The sequence below is a fragment of the Marmota monax genome, unplaced genomic scaffold, assembly GCF_021218885.2.
Source record: "Marmota monax isolate L192 unplaced genomic scaffold, Marmota_monax_Labrador192_F-V1.1 WCK01_AAM20220418_F8-fsc00049, whole genome shotgun sequence".
NCBI classification, from domain to species: domain Eukaryota; kingdom Metazoa; phylum Chordata; class Mammalia; order Rodentia; family Sciuridae; genus Marmota; species Marmota monax.
In genome coordinates this window covers 8,507,733-8,518,205 of record NW_026694221.1, presented here as the reverse complement: position 1 = coordinate 8,518,205, position 10,473 = coordinate 8,507,733, and positions in this window count along the sequence as shown.

The following is a 10,473-nucleotide window of genomic DNA, read 5'->3' as shown; positions in this document are numbered from 1 at the left end:
TTGAGAAGTAACAAAAGCAAGCCATTAAGTGTGGAGATTCCTGATTGGTTGACTGCTGTATCTAGTTTATGCTAATTAGATAAGCTGTGTGGAATGTATAAATACTGCTCCTGTCCTGCAGTAAAGGGCTCCTACTCCTGTTGTATCAATCTACACAAGTTGTTCGTCCCCCCCCCCCCCCCCGCTAGTTTGCTGCAGCCGGACTGCAGCACTGTACAAAAAAAAAAAAATCTTCCCCTAGATATTATATTTTTATTTTTATGTATTTTATAACACAATTAAGTTTTTTATATGTAGAAAAGTTTGAATAAATTTTGGTCAAATCAATGAAAAAATGCCACATAGAAGTGTTTCAAGTTTCTGGTTAGCCAACCAGATGAATAATGATAACATTTAAATAATATAATAAATATAAAGTCTAAGTACATATTTTGGAATTGGAAATTGTGTATTAATTTCAGACATTTTTTACATATAGACTCATTGTTGATTAATATGACAATTGAACATATGGGCCATTAATTAATACATATAGTCTAATGTCACATATAAAATTGGAAGAAATCAAAATGTAAGTGAATAATAAAATGTATTTGAATAAATTATTTTGGTAATGGAAAATGCCTATGTAAAAGAAAAATAATGGTGATTATTGATAACCTGATAAATGACATTTTTGTGAGAGGTGCATAAAGAGAGGAAAGAAAACTTAAATATATGAGTGTTCAGAGAAGAATAGGAAATAGTAGAATCATGAAAGTCATCATAAATTTCTCCAAGAAAGATTTAGTGATGAATCTTAGTTACAACAGAAAGAATAAGTAAATAAACCCTAAGGTTTATTTTGGATTTATATATTAGGAGGTGTCATAAGAAAAGTAGAGATTTGAGGATGGGTGCCTGATTGCTGTCCTCATAAAAATGAACAGAAAATGAAAAAAATGAAGATAATAACCCAATAACTCATATTTACCACTCTTGAGCATCTGAATACCCATATGATTATCATTTTTTTTTTTACATTCTATTTTATGGACCCATTTTACTATTTGGTGTCATTCTTCTTCTGCCTAAAGGAGTTACTATTATATTTCCTAAGCAATGACATGGTTATTTCATTTCTTCCTGTAAGATTGTCTGACTGAAATACACCAAATTATTGTATGAAAGACTGACAAGAAAGCAAAAATATCTAAGGGAGTATGCTAGTAACACAGATTATAAAATTCTCCAGAAAAGTGAAGTAATAACAGTGGTGTTTTAAAACCACCTATTTCTTTCAGAAAGTATTTTTTTCCAAGTTTAGTTCATCTTTGCTTCTACAATAAGAGGGATTAATTTTCCTTGACCGCATAAAAAACAATATGTTGGGGCTGGAATTGTGGCTCTGTAATAGAGCACTCGCATAGGACAAGCAGGACCGGGGTTCGATTCTCAGCACCACATAAAAAAAAAAAAAAGACATTATGTTGTGTCCATCTGCAAAAAAAAAAAAAAGATATTCCCTAACGATATGCTAAGAAATTAATGTAATCACACATTAATGTAATCAAATTGTATATTTTAAATAGCTTCATTTAAAAAGTCTGCTATTCTGTCTTTATATTTTATGAATTTGTATATTTAAGAAAGTCTTTTCTGATTACAAATGTAATAAAGATTCATATAAGCTCAATGTGTGTGTATAAATATGAATAAAATATGTTTTGAATCGATATTCAAGAATATATATTCATGAAAAACAACAAATGTCCTATCACATATGATGTATGTATATTTTATACACATACACATGCACCCACCATTTATCCCCCTACATAACAGACTCATTTTATTGCAGAATGTTTTCATATTTAATTTCAATTTTGAATCTTAGTTCAGTCCTTCAGTAATTTCAAGGAGAAAAATAAAATTTTGATACTTTGAAACCTTAGCAGCCAAGAAAATAATTAAATCTGAACTCTTTGTTCAAGGATCTAATGAATTAGATATATATTTTAAGCCCTATAGCTTTTCAAATTTGAAAGTAAAGCTAAATGCTGGTTAAAGTTATCATATAAATTTACCTACTTAATGCTTACAAAAACTACTTCATCTTTCTTTTAATTATACAGTTTTGAAAATTTGTTGTTTTCTACTTTTTAAATTTATATATGACAACGAAATGCTTACAATTCCTAGTATACATATAGAGCACATTTTTTTTCATATGTCTGGTTGTATACAAAGTATATCCACCAATTCATGGCTTCATACATGTACTTTGGATAATAATGTCCAAAACATTCTGCCATCATTAATAACCCCATGTGCCCTCCCCTCCCCTCCAACCCTCTACCCTATCTAGAGTTTCTCTTTTCCTCCCATGCTCCCTCTCCCTATCCCACTATGAATCAGCCTCCTTATATCAAAGAAAACATTCAACATTTGATTTTAGGGGGATTGGCTAACTTCACCTAGTCTTATCTTCTCTAACTTCATCCATTTACCTGCAAATGTCATGATTTTATTCTCTTTATTGTTGAGTAATATTCCATTATGTATATATGCCACATTTTTTTATCCATTCATCTATTAAAGGGAACTTAGGTTGGTTCCACAGTTTAGCTATTGTGAATTGTGCTGCTATAAACATTGATGTGGCTGTGTCCTTGTAGTATGCTGTTTTTAAATCCTTTGGGTATAGACAGAGGAGAGTGACAGCTGGGTCAAATGGTGATTCCATTCCCAATTTTCCAAGAAATCTCCATACTGCTTTCCATAGTGGCTATACCAATTAGCAGTCCCACCAGCAGTGTATGAGTGTACCTTTTCCCCCACATCCTGGCAAACACTTATTGTTGTTTGTCTTCATAATAGCTGCCATTCTGACTAGAGTGAGATGAAATCTTAGAGTAGTTTTGATTTGCATTTCTCTAATTGCTAGTGATAATGAACATTTTCTCATATTTTTGTTTGATTGTATATTATCATCTGAGAAGTATCTGTTCAGATCCTTGGCCCATTTATTAATTGAATTATTTGTTTTTCTGGTGCTTAGCTTTTTAAGTTCTTTATATACCCTAGAGATTTGTGTTCTATCAGATGTGGAGGGGGTAAAGATTTGCTCCCAAGATGTAGGCTCTCTGTTCACCTCACAGATTGTTTCTTTTGCTGAGAAGAAACTTTTAGTGTGAACCTATCCCCTTTATTGATTCTTGATTTTAATTCTTGCTCCACAAGAGCAAGGAAGTTGGTGCCTAATCCCACATGATAAAGATTAGGGCCTACTTTTTTTTCTATTAGACATGGGGTCTCTGGTTTTATTCCTATGATCTTGTTCCATTTTGAGTTGAGTTTTGTGCATGATGAGAGATAGGGGTTTAATTTCCTTTTGTTGCATATGGATTTCCAGTTTTCCCAGCATCATTTGTTGAAGAGGCTATCTTTTCTTCAATGCATGATCTGGGCACCATTGTCTAATATAAGATAATTATAATTTTGCGGGTTTGTCTCTATGTCCTCTATTCTGTATCATTGGTCTACCAGTCTTCTTTGGTGCCAATACCATGCTGTTTTTATTACTATTTCTCTGTAGCATAGTTTAAGGTCTGGTATAGTGATGCCACCTGCTTCACTCTTCCTGCTAAGGATTACTTTAGCTATTCCGAATCTCTTATTTTTCCAGATCATGGTTGCTTTTTCTATTTCTATGAGGAATGTCATTGGAATTTTGATTGGAATTTTATTAAATCTGTACAGTGCTTTTGGAAGTATGGTCATTTTGATAATATTAATTCTGCTTATCCAAGACTAAGGTATATCTTTGCATCTACTAAGGTCTTCTTTGATTTCCTTTTTAGGGTTCTGTAATTTTTATTGTATAGATCTTTCACCTCTTTAATTAAGTTTATTCCCAAGTATTTTATTTTATTTTTTGAGGCTACTGAGAATGGGGTAGTTTTCCTCATTTCCCTTTCTGAGGATTTGTCACTGATAGAGAGCAATGCCCATGATTTATGGGTATTGATTTTATATCCTGCTACATTGCTGAATTCATTTACTAGTTCTAGAAGTTTTCTGGTGGAACTTTTGGGGTCTTCCAGGTATAGAATAATATCATCAGTGAATAGTGCAAATTTGAGTTCTTCTTTTCCTATGTGTATCCCTTTCATTTCTTTTGTCTGTCTAATTGCTCTGGGCAGTGTTTCAAGAACTATGTTATGTAGAAGTGGTGAAAGAGGACATCCCTTTCTTGTTCCAGTTTTTAGAGAAAATGCCTTCAATTTTTTGTCCATTTAAAATGATGTTGGCCTGGGGATTAGCATAGATAGCCTTTATGATGTTGAGATATGTTCTTGTTATCCCTATTTTTTCTAGTGTTTTGAACATAAAGGGGTGCTGTATTTTGTCAAATGCTTTTTCTGCATCTATTGAGATGATCATATGATTCTTATCTTTAAGTGTATTGATGTGATGAATTACATTTATTGATTTATGTATGTTGCACTACCTTGGCATCACTGGGATGAATCCCGTTTTGATTATGGTGCATGGTCTTTTTGATGTTTTTGTATAGGATTTGCCAGAATTTTACTGAGAATTTTTGCATCTATGTTCATTAGAGAAATAGGTCTCAATTTTTCCTTTTTTGATGTGTCTTTGCCTGGTTTTGGAATCCAGTGATATTGGCCTTATAGAATGAGTTTGGAAGTGCTGCCTCTATTTGTATTTCCTGAAATAAATTGAAGAGTATTGGTATTAGTTCTTCTTTAAAGGTCATGTAGAACTCTACTGTATATCTGTCTGGTCCTGGGCATTTTTAAGTTGGCAGATTTTTGAGGACATCTGCTATTTTGTCACTTGAAATTGATCTGTTTAAATTGTGTATATTATCCTGATTCAATTAGGGCAAATTATATGACTCTAGAAATTTATCAATGCCTTCCATATTTTCTATCTTATTTGAGCACAAGATTTCAAAATAATTTCTAATTATCTTTTGTATTTCTGTATTGTCTGTTGTGATATTTCCTTTTTCATCACATTTGTTAGTGATTTGAGTTTTTTCTCTCTTCCTCTTCGTTAGCATGGCTAAGGTTTTGTCAATTTTATTTATTTTTTCAAAGAACCAACTTTTTGTTTTGTCAATTTTTTCAATTCTTTCTTTTGTTTCAATTTCATTGATTTAAATTATTTTCTGTCTTCTGCTGTTTTTGTGTTGATTTGTTCTTTTTCTAGGATTTTCAGATATAGTGTTCAGTCATTTATTTGTTGATTTTTTCTTCTTTTAAGGAATGAACTCCATGCAATTAACTTTCATCTTAGAACTGTTTTCACAGTGTCCCAGAGATTTTGATATATTGTATCTGTATTCTCATTCACCTCTAATTTTTTTAATCTACTTGATGTATTGTGTAACCTATTGTTCATTAAATAGCATATTATTTAGTCTCCAGGTGTTGAGTAGATTTTATTTCTTACTTTATCATTGGTTTTTAACTTTATTCCATTATGATCTGATAGATTGCAGGATAAAATCTCTACTTTTTTTGTATTTCCTAAGAGTTACTTTGTGGCATAGTCTATGAGCTATGTTAGAGAAGGATCCATGTGCCGCTGAGAAGAAAGTGTATTACATTGTTGGAGGATGAAATATTCTATATATGTCAGTTAAGTCTAAGTTATTGATTGTATTATTGAATTCTATATTTTCTTTGTTCAGCTTTTGTTTGGAAAATCTATCTAATGATGAAAGACATGTGTTAAAGTCATCCAAAATATTGTGTTGTGGTTACTTTGATTCTTGAACCTGAGAACAGTTTGTTTGATGCATGTAGATGCTCCATTGTTTGGGGCTTTTATATATATAGTCTTGTTAGGGTATAGTTCCCTTGAGCAGTATGTTGTGTCCTTCTTTATCCTTTTTGATCGAGTTTAGTTTGAAGTCTGCTTTATTTTATATGAGGAATAGAAACCCCTGCTTCCTTCCACTCACTTCCATGTGAGTGGTATGATTTTTCCCAACCCTTCACCTTCAGTCTGTGGATGTCTTTTTCTATGAGATGAGTCTCTTGGAGGCAGCATATTGTTGGGTATTTTTGTTTTGTTTTGTTTTTTATTCAATCTGCTGGTCTATGTCTTTTTATTGGTGAGTTTAGGTCATTAACATTCAGGGTTATTTTTGAGGCATGATTTGTATTCCCAACTATTTTTGTTATTTAATGTGACTTGGTTTCCCCTCTGATTAGATTTTCTTTTAGTGTAATCCCTTGGTCTGCTGATTTTCCTCATTGTTTTTTTTTTATTTCCTCTTCTTGGAATATTTTGCTGAAGATGTTCTGTAGTGAAGGCTTTCTAGTTGTAAATTCTTTTAACTTTTGTTTATCATGAAAGGTTTTTATTTCATCATCAAATCTAAGGCTTAGTTTTGCTCGATATCAGATTCTTGATTGGCATTCTTTTTTTTTTTTTTTTCCCAGCGGTTGGTATATGTTGTTCCACCATCTCCTGGCTTTGAGAGTCCGGGTTGAAAAACCTGCTGAGATATGAATTGGTCTCCCCTTATATGTGATCTGATTCCTCTCTCTTACAGCTTTTTAAGATTCTATCTTTATTCTGCATGCTAGGCATTTTCATTATAATATGCCTTGGTGTAGATCTGTTGTAATTTTGTACATTTGGTGTCCTGTAATCCTCTTGTATTTGGTTTTCCAATTCGTTCTTCATGCTTAGGAAATTTTCTGATATTATCTCATTGAAGATAATAGACTTTGTGCATTCCTTTGATTTGAAACTCTGTGCCTTTCTCTATCCCAATAACTCTTAGATTTGGTCTTTTGATGCTGTCCCATAAAATTGGATGTTCTGTTCATGGTTTCTTATCTTCACTTTGTTTTCCACTTTATTTTCCAGATTTTTTACTTTGTCTTCATTATCTGACATTCTTTCTTCCAAGTGATCTAGTCTGTTGGTTATGCTTTCTATTGAGTTTTTTGTTTGATTTATTGTATCCTTCATTTAAAGGATTTCTGACTTTTTTTCAGAGTCTCTGTCTCTCTCTTGAAGTAATCTTTTGCTACCTGTATTTTCTCTCTTATCTTATTATTGGAGTGATCAGTTTTCACTTGTGCATTCTCATTTTGGTCATTCTTTAATTCACAGATCATTTTAATTATGAACCTTCTGAACTCCTCCTCTGACATTTCATCAACTTCACTGTCCATAGTTTCTGTTATTATAGTGTCCTGGTTTGTTTGGGGCACTTTTCTCCCTTGTTTTTTCATGTTGTCTATATCTCTTCCTTTCTTGCTTGTGGATCTGGGATATTACAATTTCTTCCCTATATTCTTGTAGTACCTGTGCAGATTGTATGTACCTCACCTTGATGTTGATCTTCCAGATCCTGCTGGTGTCCCTCAATGAATGCTACTGTGCCGCAGTCCAGGTGCAGCAAAATAACTGGGGATTGACGAACAACTTGTGTACATTGATACAGCAGGAGTGGGAGCCATTTATTGTAGGACAGCAGAGGTATTTATACATTCCACACAGCTTATCTTAATTAACATAAACTAGATACAGCAGTCAACCAATAAGGAATCTTCACACTTAATGGCTAGCTGGAGTTACTTCACAAACCACTCCCTCTGGCAAAATGCCAGGTGCCATGCAGACTTGTTTACAGACTCTAACACTACTGCATCCTGGATCTGTGTCCTGCACAGGTTGGTGTGGATGGATCTGGGCCACTCTGCTTGACTTCCCTTAGTGTTCTGCTGGTGGGAAGTGGTGATCCTGCGCCTGAGGCTAGGCTCTGGCAGGTGTCTGCTCCACTGGGGGAGGGATGAATAGGGCCTACTGAGAGCATGGGTCCAGGGAGGGCTGATTTGGGCAGTCTGGGCTGGATGTTGGCTCCCCAGGTAGTCTCCTGGTTGAAATCAGTGGTCCTGTACCAGAGGCGAGGCTCTGGTGTGTGTCTGCCTTACAGAAGGAGGAGTGGACCAAGTCTGCTGTGCTACTGGGACCCACACAGGCTGGTGAGTGTGGATCTGGACCACAGGACTTCACCTCCCTCTGTGGCTTGAACTTCCATTGTAGTCTGCTAGTCAGAAGGGCAGTCCTGCTTCGGAGGCTAGGATCTGGAGGGTGTCTGTCTCGCTGGGGGAGGGATGAACTTAGCCCACTGAGAGTGTGGATCCCTCGAGGGCTGATGTGAGTGGTCTGGGCTGTATCTCCTGTTTTTCAGTTTGAGAAAATTAATATTTTCATGTTTGGTACAAATATATTTTCCTAATCTGTTTTAAGAGGATAATATGACTGTGAAGACAGCCTACATTCTTGTGTAAATTGTCAATGAGAAATGAAACTATTTCTACTTATTATCTGGAGAACCTCAAAATTCTAATTAGAAAAAGTTAATATCTATGATACACCATAAATTATTAATTCATATTAAATTTTCACACATTTAAGAGAAAGGAATATAATGTAAATGGTAACGCATAGATTTGAATTGTGTGGAAATACAATGTTAGCATTTTCAGAAATGACAAACACAGCTCTGAATATCCCTATTATGTTTTAATTAGCATTTTTAAAACACTGTGAATATATTAATTAGTAAGTAACTAAAAGAAATAAGTGTTCTCTAAAATTATAGTAGCAAAGATACCTGAAAAATGTAAAATGTGAAAGGATATTTAATCAGAATCTGAAACAAAATATTAATTTTTAGAATGTGGTGGAGTACAGTTCACATTTAATTATTTAAATCAAAAACACTAATTGTCCTTTGCTATATATCATACAGTAGAATAAAAGTTGGAGCTCTCAATCTGGTGGACAGGCACCAATAGATTTCTATCTATGTAAAATTATACAAGTTCTTAAATTTTGTGGGCCTTACTATCTCCATGTATAAAACAGTCACAACGATATTCTTTACATTATAATTTTAAATTGCAGTTAAAATCCATTTTAACCACCTTGCACATCTGTCACGTGAATGTGTGCAGGCTTTATTCCAAAGAATCGTGTGTGTACGCACTGCTGCGCGTGCATCTCCCTGTTACTTAGATATTTGTGCAGTGCATGTTGGACATTGCAGAAAGACTCAAGGTAAATGTATTCTATTCTTGGCTCACTCAATTATGCCTCACACTGTTGTGCAGTTCAGTCAAGGGACAACACACTTTTTCCCGCATAAAGACACCACTAGATCATGAGTTGAAATATGTGTGGCTCTAACGGTAGCTCTAAGTCTCTTTGTGGATTAGCACCTCTGCCTCTGCTTACCAGAAGAAAAATTTTTATTTAAGCAGCCATAATTTAAGTAAGGTCTATCATGTCCTTGCCAATCCAGGGTTCATTTTGTTTTTTAATGCTTCCAAAGACTAAGTAAGGTGGGTAGTAGGAGATCACAAAAAATGAGTAAAAGGGGAAACTGATTCTTTGACTCCTGTAAAAAGAATGGAGGTACTGGGATTCTCTAAGAGGGAAATAAAAAGGGGTATATCCACAATGGTCAGAAAAGCTTCAGATATAGGACTAAACTGCTCATAGGGTATATGGAGCGTACTCCAAAAATATGGCTTTTCAGAAATTGGAAAAACAGCAGAAGCAGGAAAGCCACATTCACCTTTCCCTCACTTCCCCTCTGAAGCAGGCCATAAAACCCAGGGGAATCACTCTTCTGCTTCTTCTTCCCTTCTCTCATAAAGTTCCTTATGTGATACATATCCTTCCTATGCTCAAAGAAAAAGAATGAAGATATAGAAACAAAAAAAAAATAAACTGAATAAGCAGGCCTTGCTAAGGTTTTTCCAGTTATTAAAACTAGATTAAGTTCACTTTTATTTAATCATACTTTTATAAGACTGTCCACCTTTTATCAAATATAAACATAAACCAGGTTCAGCAGTGCATACCTATAATCCCAGTGACTCCAGAGGCTAGTCATTCAAGGCTAGCCTCATCCAGTTAATGAGACCCTCAACAAATTAGTAAAACCCTATCTCAAAGTAAAAAACTTAAATAGGGCTGGCTAGGTAGGTCAGTGATAAAGCACCCCTGGTTACATTCCCAGTACCAAAACCAAAACCAAAACAAAAACAAAAGAAACAAACAAACAAAAAAAAACATAAGCATAAAATCATATAGTTTTTTCTATTTTTTGAATCTTCATTTATTAAGTATCTTAAAACTTATTGAAAATAAATTTGTGTGAATTTGTCTTGTTTATCTATCCTTTGTTCTAAGGATTTCTGACATGGGTAAAGACAACATTTTCTCTTCTACACTTCCATAATCTTGAGATCTTCCTCAGTGTTCAGTATTCCCTAAAGAGAACACTGATATATTTTTAATAATAGAAAGCAGTGTTTCCTGACAAAGTAAGGACTGTTTATAGTGACTCAGAGCCTTTTCAGGAAGATGGCACCAAAGGTGAAGAAGGAAGCTTGTGCCACTTCCAAACTTCCAAAGCCAAAGCCA